We start from the raw sequence: 12500 nt of genomic DNA on the forward strand, positions 1-12500 counted from the left end.
TTTGTTTTTTTTTTTTTTTCTTTTTTTCAATGGCCGTTTGCACAGCATGGTGCGGTGCTTAGCAATGCTACCAGGTACCTTAGTAGTAAATGTGAAGGTATACTGGTTCTCTCACTATCCAAGTAGCTGAATAGGTTGAGTCACAGCCTAAAGTGTAGTACTTCCCGGGCTAGAGTCCTTTTTACATTTCATGCTGTGAAAATCTGTGAGGTGACATAAAGGGCGGTTTAATACAAAAACAAAATTGTTACATTTGGAAAAGCTGCACAATGCTAAGCACCACTTAAACATGGTCAATGGCTATTCTTGTTCGCACATTGCTAAGCTCTGCTAAAACACGGTTGTTCAAGTTGATGTGATGCTTAGCTCCACTACAATAGTTTGCATGATGCTCAGCAACATGGCACTTTTTTGAAAGTTACAGTATGACGTGTAAGGGTGGGAATACCACCTATATTAAGGCCAATAGGCAGGAATTCTACACCATTCATTGGAGTCCTTAGCAACCTGTTGATATGTCTGGCAGTGTTGATGAGGGCGCTCACTTTTGGGGTGCAGAGGTGGGATGTGCAGGAGTCCAGAGTGTTTGTTGGACTCCTGGTGACCAACTATGTACCTCGGCTGCTGCAGGGTGATTACCATGGCTCAGAATGTAAAACTGAAGCCTGGGATCAGTTGTCCAGGGATCTTACCAGCGCTGCTGGTGACTTGAAGCAGAGAAAGAGGGGAACCTTGGACACAGATATGTAAGTATGTTTGCTACTACTTTACTAATATACAAGCTGAATCCATGCAAAACTGGTATGTATAATGATTTGCTTCTCTTCCAGCAGCTGCAGCTGAATGGGCTTGCAATGTCCAGTCTCATGCAGGGCACCTGGTCGGGATGAGGTGTGAATGTGGTCAGGAGGAAAAAATGTCTGATAAATGTAGTACACTACCCACAATAAGGTTCAGGGCTGTCTTCTGGCCAATTTGAGTCAAATAATACTCTGTATTTCTCCCACTCCAGGAACAAATTACATGGGTAAGGTAGCTCATGCTCTGGGCAGGTATCATGTGTAGAAGTGACAGATTTTAAGGAACAATAACAATAAAGTTTAAAGCAGGATTGTGCTTTGATAAGTAATGTGTGCAAATAACAGCAGTAGGGCTGTATTCACTGCATGTGTGTTGTAATGTGACTCCAGTCAACTGTAAAAAGGAAATTAATAAAGAACTCAGAAATAATTGCCTGATAAATGTAGTCCACCACCCACAGTATGGTTCAGGGCTGTCTTCTGGCCAGTTTGAGTCAAATAACCTCTCTATTCCTCCCACTCCAGGAACAAAGTGTATGGGTAAGGTAGCTCACGTTCTGGGCAGATATGTATATAAGTGACAGATTCTAAGGAACAATAACAATAAAGTTTAAAGCACAATTGTTCTATGATAAGTAGTGTGTTCAAATAACTGCAGTAGGGCTGTAATCACTGCATGTGTGTTCTAATCTGACTCTAGTGAATTGTTAAATTAAGTCCACATGTCCAGTGGAGTCACAGCTTGTGGGTTCTACTCCCACGCCAGCCAATTAAGACATGAACAGCTGTCTAGTCTACTTAATGTACATGAACATACCTTTCAACTGTCACAATTTTTCATAATGTAATGACAACTGCCCAATCTGTCTGGTCCTTGATTAGCAGATAAATGATTACTGGAATGCAATTTATTTGCAAATCCCTTTACAGAACACCTTAGTATTAATGTATGAGCACAATATGTGAAACAATTCCATGTAGTTGTGTACCTGCATTAGTGCTTGTCCCATACTGTCCCATTCTAACAGGTTGAGAGCTATGTACATACAACATAATCTATACAAGAATAGGAGTCACTGTACTCACAAATGACACCGCACACCTGTCGAAGTATGTATTAGTAGTATGTGCAGTAATAACATCTGCAAGTTCACTAATGGTATGTTTTTACTCTCTCTCTCCTCACCCCTTATCTTCTTTAATTTATTAATGTTATTTATTATTATGATTTGATACTAATATATTATGTTGAACTAACTGTTATGTTAGCCTTATGGGTTATTTCATACTGGTTTGCTGTTAACATGCTTAATGTTATGTTATTTATTATTTTGTTTCACATAATATGCCTTAATATGTATTTTGATTAATCAATATTATCTTCTATTATGTTAATACTAACATCTGTTTGCTTATTACCTATCTTAACTTATGTTTACATTTAATTTACTACAGCACAACAAGGTAAGCTTATTCCAGGTGATCCACCTACCTTGGCTCCCCCAGCCATGGCACTGGGGCCCAGCACATCTGGGCCACAGCCTGGTGGTGCCTCCTCTGTTGCCACTGCACTACCCACAGTGTCAAGTAGTTCTGCTCCATAGTCTGGGGCTGGGCCCCTTCTCATAGCTGTGGTGGCGGGAGTGATTTTTTTACCCATGATAAAATACCAGGTATGGTGAGCAGGTTGCTCCATCAAACTGTCAGAGGTCACCTGCACCAGATGGAGAGCATGCTCACCTGGATGCCAGCCTCCACCACTGCCACCACAGAGGCAGTGAAGCAGCAGTGCCAACAGTCCCATGGGTGAGGACTTGAGTTGCACTGCTACCTTCTGGATGCTCCTGAGGCTAGGATTCTGCAACACCCTCCCCATCCAAGGTGTTCACCCCCCTCTTGTGTCACACACCAACCTGTCTGCTGTCTTGTCTGTTGCAAAAGTTTCCTCAGCTTCCAAACATACCTCCCCCAAATGTATCTATGTCCCTCCCCCAACATTCCACTCTCATCTTAAAAAAATGGGCACTTGTCCTAAAAAAAAAATCATCTTATACATAGCTCTCCATTTTACACGTGTCCACTGGAAACACGTTATTTGGTCCAATTGGCATGACAATGCAGTTAGGTTGTCATCACCCCTCTTTGGGGGTGACAGTCTAAATTTAGCTAAAAGATCTGTTAAAATGCACAGTTGTTGCTCATGAAGAAACGGATAGCTATGGTTCTTTCCTACATCCATCCTGCATATCCCTACCTGCCTTTCAGTATGTTTTTCCTCCTGCTTGCACCCCTTTTCACCACTGTCCCATCTCCCCATTTTTTTTCTTTAAAGATTTTTTGCATAACCCAGCTCGGTGTGTCACATCACTTTTATGCTAAAAAGCTGTACTGATATATGCTTTTGGAACAATATTAATCGCATTCCAAATGTACACCAGCATCCTGTTTTGACCCCACAACCCTCACACCTACTGAACAGTGGATTATCCTGCCAAGCCATACAGCTGCTTGGAAGAAGAGGTGTTTTAAGCAAAACATAGTAATGCTGTAGTTCCCCCATTAAGCATGTTTAAATAGTGTGGCACATTGTGTTGCACTATGTCAATCAGCTCATAGATTCATACAAAAATAGTACTGCAATTAGCACTCTAGTACACAAATACATCACTATAAAGGCACTCACAGTCATGTCTACAACATGTAAGAACACACTTGATAAAAGATTAATGAAAAAGAGGATGTTAACTGGGACTCTTATACAAATACAGCACTCTAAAGCCATACACATACTAATAGATGCAAGTGCAGTATTTAACAGCAGATAACTGTGGAATAATAACTACAACATGTCAGAATTCAGGTGGCATAACTGTAGCTCAGTCTGTAAAACGCGTTGAAACAATAACTTTTTGGAACACATGGTCCTAAGTTCAAGTACAGCTGCATCTACCAATGAAAATACATGTATGTGGCCATCAATATTATAAAGTGTGATATGTAAGTCTGTCTCATTACCTATTTATCTACCCAAAGCAGTACAGTTGAAACATCTGCATCTATATTACAGAGGACAAAGGCAAACAGATAGGACCACTCTCAACCTACTCATAGTGCAACAGGTAATGCTGTAGGCTGCATTCCCACTGAATGTTGAAGTGTGTACTGAAATTGTGCCCCAGTAATATCACACTGCAGCCCACAATGTTTTTCTGGTGATATCACAGACAACCACAGATGCACACGTAACATATATATATATATGTTGAGCTAGACTCAAGGGTTGCCAGCACACACTCAACAGGGGAATACCATGGCATAACACATGATCTGGCAGTTGTTCACCTGCCTGACATCATGGTTAATGTACACCTACCTGTTTTGTAGGACACACCAAGCATTTTGGCTTGCATTGGCTTACTAATACCATTGGCTGGCACACTTACCTGACACACATTCCTTACTTCCCAATGGGGTGGGTAGTCTCAGTCTGGATCTGCATATAAAACAAGGTTACCACAGGTCCCACACTTACCCTTACTGTTTGTTGTCCTGCAAAGTGTTCACCCTTTCTGCTTATGCCTATTGCATGCAACATCACCTTCAGCTCCAGCCTGTAACACACACATTTGTATGCAAATTGTAGCTGCTACAGACATCCTCTCTGCCATGATGTAGGATCTGTCCCAAAACCAACATAGAGAAAGGTGTTTTAATGTACATTGAAGCCTTATATCTTGTTCAGTGGTTGCATGGGATTGGCTGATTATAATGCAAAGCAGATGTGCTGGCTACAATTCGCAGTTCAAAAGCACAGATTGGTTCTGAAGTAATCACTTCCTAATACAGAACCATGTTAAAAAGGCCAACAGCTAACTAGGGAAAATATTGTGAATGAGAGTTACTTTATATGGTCAACTCATTGCCACATCTATATATCAGTATCGTTCAACAGATAAGTATTGTACTCCATCAGGTTTGTAACCATCTTGTTTACAACATGATGCATATTTGTCCATGCACTTAGGGGGATGGTGATTACAGCAGTATGCCTTGTGTGGAACTGTACTTCTGACATGTAATTGATCTGCAGATCAGTTACACCTACAGAGGAACTAGTTTACAGTATGTGTAGAATGCTCTCTGTTAAATAGGTATACCACTCTCCTGGGAATTTCATGTTGATAGAGGTGGTATTACTACACTGCTATGTGTGTGGCAATGCTTGTTTTACATGTTACAAGGGGGTTTACACATATGGGCCACAACTTAATGGACTTTTGTGTTGGCTGTGTGACCATTCAATAGTATCTGTCATGGCACAAGCAGGGATAGTAGAGTACTGTCACTATCCTACTCACATCCATGTCCCTGCTATGTTTGCATGGTGTTGAATGTGAGATGTGTAACCAAGCAGTGATTACTGATGGCCATCTATTATTGCTGTATCTCTACAGTCTATACTGCCACATATGTGATCCTGAAATATGTTCCCATTTTGTGTTTTTTAGGAGATATGTATCTGAGACACCGGAGCCTTTTACAGAGGCTGAAAGCAGAAGCTATCCTGGACACCCTGCATCAACATCACCAACTCCTGGTGTCCAGGGGAAAGACAAACAAGGAAGAGCAGGCAGCATTGTGGGCTGACCTGGTTTGCAACATGAATGCCATTGGACAACAGAACAGGACATATGAGCAGGTATGATACCATGCCACAGATATGATAAATTCTGCCCACAGAAGAGAAGCAGATGTGGCCAGGGATCATAGTCTCACCTGTGGAGGGCCTGCAGTGGAACAACCACTGTCAGCCACAGAGAAATTCCTGGCAAACCTAGGTACACAGAACAGCACCCAGGCATCCATCACATGGTAAGTTGTGGATGTGAGTGCCACCGTTTCCCACAAGAGAAGCGTCCAGGTATGCTTAGTTGGATAAGCATTGAAATATGGTAGCATTCAGTGTTTCACACTGTACATACTTGTATATATGGGTGGTAGAAATTTTTTTTGGGGGGGTAGGTGCAGTGTGAATCTCCTGCCCAGGTTGTGACCTAAATACCAAGTAACACAGTATATACTGTAAATGTGAAATCTGTAGATGTATTAACCTGTCATAGTGCAACATGGGTTGCCATTTACATTACGTCTCCCTCAATTTTTCACAGGACCATCAGGAATCATAAGCGGCCGCAATCCTGCTCCTGGTAAGCATAACATTGTTGTGATACAGATGTAAATTGAGTGCATTGTACTTGTTAAAGTGTCATCTCAGGCCTGCTGGCTGGATTGATGTACTCTCTGCACAATTGCTAACCTCACATAGTTTTACCAATGGAACATGGTTTACAGTCTTGTAGTTGTGACCACACTGATAGATTTCCAGTATTTGTAGAACAGTTCAGATTGCCTTATGTGTCATCTGTGTAGAGTGTTGACAAATGTCAGCAGTGTACATCACTGTTACTCATGAGATTCTTGAATAAGGAGCTTATTTACAAGCAACTACAGAAGTTTTTTTTAGAAAGTAATATCCTCAATTCCTGGTATATGAGGGTGGGGGTTATACAAGTCTGTAATACTGACAGAATTGCACACAACTTGACATACATTGCAAGATAGTACTGTAGTTCATAGTAGTGCATGTACTAATTTACCACGACATCCGCGGTGGTGCAGCGGTAATATTGTTGCCTCACAGCAAGAGGTTCTCCCATTTGATTCTCAGCTGGAGTGCGGGGAGTGCCTTCTGTGTGGAGTCTGCATATCCTCCCTGCAGTTGGATGGGCATTCGAAAGACATGCGTAAATGGGCATGCTTTCACTGAAGGTTAGACATCGAGCTGGCACCTCGGCATTCGTGAAAATCTATTGCCAGTCATTAGCAGACCGGAGTTCCTAACCGGGAAAAGCCGAAAGACAAACAACAACCCCTTTTATCGCAGGTGACCAGGGGGGGTTGGTCTCTGTCCCCCTCACAACCTGATGTCAGTGTCTCTTCAGACTCTGATGATGATGATGGCCAAAGTGAGGCATGGAGGGTATTGCAGCTGCTGAATCTGTCAGAAAGGTTGACATCCCTCTTCTGCCCTCATAATCCCCTTGCACAGTTAGTATGTCTATGCATACCCAGTCCTGTAAGGCTACAGATATTGGAAGTCAGAGCATGGACACATTGAACAGGAAAGTGTGGGTACTATGGCTGCAGTGAGTGTTGATAATGGCCATAGCCAAAGAGATGGTGAAGTTCCACACAGACGGATTGATAGCGGTGATCGTAGGAGGCCTGTTGTTCTTCCACCACCTGTTGCAGGTGCACCATCACGTGTTATTCAGTGCATGTTTAGGGCCATCATGGAGGCACAGGCACATTCTAAAAGGACCTTCAGATGAATGCTCAGGGTTATGGATGCAGCACAGTCTGACATCCGTGACTGCCTCCACCACATTGCTGATACCCTGGATCAGCTGACTGATGCAGTGGAAAGACCATGGTTTGAGAGAGATCGCAGATAATCTGTCTTGCAATGGTCATTGTCTGTGATGGAACATCTGGTTGTTGTTATGCGTCAATCCCATGGACGTAGTTCAGCAACTACATCAGCTGAGAGTCCACGTGGCCATGCTCACACACACTCCTGTAGTGGCAGTACATCTAGCTCTCCAGAGGCGAATGTGCTGTCCACACCAAGACATGGCAGGCCATGGGTTCATGTTCCTGGGAGCTTCTGTGGAGGACACAGTCTCAGCAGACAGCAGTCACCCTCAGGTAGTAGTGCCACTTCTGGCCTTAGGGATGGAGGTGCCAGTGCAACTCCTGGCAGAGATAGTTCCCATATTCGGGGCTGGAGATGGTGGACTGTCAGCTCTGTCATGCATGGTTCAAAGCTGTCCAACATACAGTCATGTAGGGCTAGAACATAGCATGACTGTGTTCACACAGACACTCACACATCACTGTTGCAATCAGGTCACCTGCAGACACACAAAGCACATTCCATGGTCCATCTTGCCTGCTTCCCTTCCTGACTCACACACACACTTGCCAACCTATTAGGTCAGCTTTGGCCTCCTGCACCACCACACAACACCCTGTGCAAGTGATAATACCCATGCTACACCCCTGTTATCCCCGTCATCAATGCAGGGAAGTGAAGTTATGTGTCGGATGCACAAGGTGACTACCTAAATTGCTATGTAGTCCTTTAATCCACTTTTGCCTTTCACTTTAATTCACTGTTGCCTTTCACATGCTACTTCTACTGGTCACTGACAGACATCTGCTAGTGGTTGTACTGAGTACACCACATTATGTTGTGTAGATTAAGCTGGATGATGGTGTAATGGCTGTATAGTTACACAATGAACTATGTCTCATAGAAATGTTTGTTTCAGATTCCAGATTTTTTGGGACACACCTACGGCTACAATGCTGCAATAAACCCGTAACCATCAGAGCACAGAAAGGAATGTCAGCACAGAATCAACATGTCTTTACAAAGGTAAAGCAGTAGAGGTGCATGGCTCCATAGGGTCACATGTATATCAAAGGCTAACAGGGACAATGGCATCATACAGCCTATTCCTGCATCTGTAATCTCTGACACAATGTGGTTTCCTTGATAAGTGTAAGCAGTGTTCTAGGAGTTGACATATCTACAAGGTGTGGCATTGGAGATGGACCATCTACAACCCTTTGTCCATTACAGACATTTGTCCTCATCAAGTTAAGATTGCCTTGTTCTGCATCTCATTGTGTTACTTTCACATGATGTGCATTACAGCAGAAGTGTGGTTCATACGGATGGGGAGCCTGTTACATGTAGTGTATAGTGTCACAGTAACATATCTGTCTCCCCAGCATGGCCTATTTATACCACAGTCAAGGTGCAGCTATGTACAAGAGGTACATCCAGTACTAGTCCTTTCTTGGGTGTGCAGGTGGTACACTGTGGGAGCTGACAGCTCCCTGTATGGCAGCCATACACCTCCCCTACAAAGCATGTAGTGGATAGAATACACAATTTTGGCCTTGACATAGTCTGCATTTGACATGTAATGTACACTGTGTATTGGGTTACTTTGGGACCTCTTTGTTACAGGTGTCAGATATGCCTGCGTATTACATACCGCAGGTGTCATTGTACTCAGTGATAGGTGTGATGAGTGCCACATACAGTGTAAAAATGAGAGTATGAGATTTACATGCCATACCTTTATCTATAGGTTGTATAACAGTGCATACAATCCCACATCTTACTGACCAGTGAAAGACAAAGGATACATCTTTCTCTCTCTCTGTCCATAAGTCCCTGCCTACCAGGTCAACTGTTGGAGGTGAGCAGACAAGACACTATTGTCCAGGAGGTGGCTGACTTCCAAAAGTATAGTACTGTGCATACCTTGACATGTACTATTTGTCAATAGCTGTGACAGCAACTGAATGTGCGTGTCAGCCCATCCTGGGTAACTGCTGGAACTGTGTGCAAAACATTGAAATCTCTTATTTGCAATCATCTGCAAATGTAGCCAATCTGAGGTCACTGACAGTAGCTGTGACTGCAAGGAAGGGAATGGCTAGGAGAGGTAGTCCTAGGAACAATGTGTGTGGGTAGTCTACTGGTGACTAGATTCATTGGACTGCTGGCCTACAAAAGCCTATCTTCCCAGATAATGACTGTCAGACACTTAGCTATCCAACGGCTGACATGCAAGTTTGTAAAACACCTCCACAATGTGTCCACAATGCCTAATGGCCTAATTTTGATGAATGCGTTGTCAGGCCATGGTAGGTGGGGTGAGTCATTTTCCTCTCATACATCTCAATCTGTAACAATGAATTCAGTAAAAGCTTAGGATAGGCATGATCTGACTTTGAACAATACAAACTGCATTTGGGCTAGTATCTGCAGATGTACTATTGTATTACAATGTTAGTGATCATTTCCACGATAAGTATTTTCATGGCTATAAATGGGACACTATTGAAACATGTGGGGACATCAGTTGTCACTGCATGCTACTTGCCTGTGTGCAACTAAGTATTGATTTTAATTCCAGCATAGTTTCCAATAAGGTAGTCTACCAACATATCTGTGTCTGTAGGGACCATAGGCAAGCAGTGGGGGGATGGGGGAATTCATACGTACACCCTGTGAAAGGTAAGGAGGCACTTTTCACACAGTTATCCTGCAGCTGCACACCACTCAAGCAGGGTGTACTGCACTGACACAATTACATTGTGAGGAATGCTGACAAGAGGAGAGTCCCCTGAATTGCTGGTGCCTCGCTACTACAACTGATGGTCTCAGCACAACCACTCTCTCCTGGGATACCATGCCCCTACACCTCGTCTCACACCAAAAGCAAAACATTAGTACCAAACACCACATGAGGTGCAGGCCACAGGCTGTTTGTTCATCCACAAAGTTGTCCCACTTCATGCAAGGCTCTGTAGCCTTGACATACCCTTTACCAGGTAGATGCCTTGAGTAGCAATCAGCGCAATCATTACAGTGTGGCATGTATTATGCCTACTATTCCACTGTTCTTGGGTTTCAGTAGGGTAATGTGCAGATGGTGAGTTGGAGCACAGCTGCATTGTCACACTATGATGTACAATGTCCAGTGTCATACACTTGCAAGGTTGCTCAGGCAAGCACCACAGTGGCAGTGATACCTGTCAGGTCAGAATGTCACAGTAGTTCATGCATCCTGACCATCATCAGCTTCATGGTGCATGTCTGCATGCCATGGATCTGAGGTGTACTGCAGTGGGGTGAGCACCTTTGATCAAAGCATGTCTACCCACATTTGTCCTATATATGTCAGACTATACATTTATGTAACTGAAACACTTGTATGTGTTCCAGCATCATGTCACACAACATTCATTGTGCTGTGTGGTAGCCTGACAGGCAGTGCAGACTAACAAGGCCAGAGTAATGACCACAGAGTTGAACAAGTTCTCTGTGCTTGCACAGACATCCACATCTTCACTGCAAAGTGTGCTACTGTACAACTGCATAAACTTGGCTGTAGCTGACAGGAGGAAAAGAAGCGCCTCCTGGCATAGCAAACTGGGAGCAGTCATACAATCTTCCAGTTATGTCACTCTCCCACAAGAGGGTCTTCATGAACATATACTTGTTCACATATTCATGGATGTAACCCCATGCAGATATGTATGTAGTATAATTTCTATCGATAACAGCAATGTTCCTGGTACATAGCACTTCATTAGCCATACCTGATGTACATACTCAGGGGTAGTATACATGGGCAGACAGGTCTGGCTACACAGGTTTACACCTACTTTACCTTACATCACCATGTCTCCACAGGGGTAAGATTGGTAGTATATCATGCTCATGCCATTAGCGAGGGCACTGTCACTTGATAATGCTGTGTTTATAATCTCTGTGTGCTCTTTCCTCAGCATGCCAATATTTCACTGCAATGGCCATTTTCTCATGCACCTTTGCAAGCACCACTGGCAATTGGACACAACACAAACTTTCCTCACAAGGAAACTTCAAGTCACTAATATCTGTCCTATGGGGATCATGTGTAATTACTGTCATTGTAGCTTGTGTTGTATATACCACTCATAAGTGATCTCTGCCTTGCATACAGAGCATTATGTTACCCTGCTGTATTGGACATGTTGCTACTTTGTAAGTGGAATGATACATGTAATACCCACTGTAAGGACATAGAATCATAGGATCATAGGATCACAGGAAGCTAATAGGCTATTAGCCCTGAGGCCATTACAAGCCTGACAAGATTTAGCCTGTGCTCTGACATGTTAGCAACCAATGCCCCTGTCCAACAGGGAGACAGGTGGAATCACAGGGGTGTATTTTTTGTTCCCCATCCAGTTATTCAGGTTGCACTCACAATGGATTAGTTAGGTGCTTGGCTTTACATCAACAAGAAAACTGTTCAACAGAAGATGGAGTCTCTGGGACACAAATCTGTCCCACCACATCCTATTGATGTCACAGAACAGGATGAGGTCACAAGTGCGAGTTACTCAAGTGGAGCTTGACTTATGTATATGCAGCAATCCCATCAAGGAGGTGTCTCAGATTGTTGTGTATGCCATACAGAGGCCACCTCTGAGCAGTCTATATGAGACTGAGTAGAGGGATAGGGTTTTTAGCCTATCTGGGTTGGTTAGATATTTGAGGCCCTGGATTATCCTGATGAAAACCTCTGTGGTCTCTCCAGCTGCTGCATATGGTTTGTAAGGTACATGCCAAAAGGGGCATTGCACTTAATAATGGGTCTTATAAGGGAAGAGTAGAGGGATGTTATGACCTCCTTGTCCCTGGATGAGATACCCTTCCTAATGAGTTTGGCCATGTAGAAAACGTTCTGTACAATGGAGGCAATATGATGGCCAGCAGTCAGTTTGCTATTAACCTGGGTGCCCAAGTCCTTCATGACTGATTGGGTGCTTAGGTCCTTGTTATTATGCAGACATCACTCTCCCCAAAGGTGATGATGAGGGATTTTTTAGCATTCAGTTTGAGGCCATGTTTCTGGAACCAGGCATTTGTTTGTGTGAGACCCTCATGGAGGATGTCCACATCACTAGAGGTATTGATGACAGTGGCCAACTTGCAGTCATCTGCAAACTAGGTTACCCATAGCCCACTGGTTTTGGCCTGCACCTCAGAAAACTATATCACAA

This window comes from Protopterus annectens, chromosome 3.part0 (genome assembly GCF_019279795.1).
Source record: "Protopterus annectens isolate FY-2018-M chromosome 3.part0, PAN1.0, whole genome shotgun sequence".
Lineage (NCBI taxonomy): Eukaryota > Metazoa > Chordata > Ceratodontiformes > Protopteridae > Protopterus > Protopterus annectens.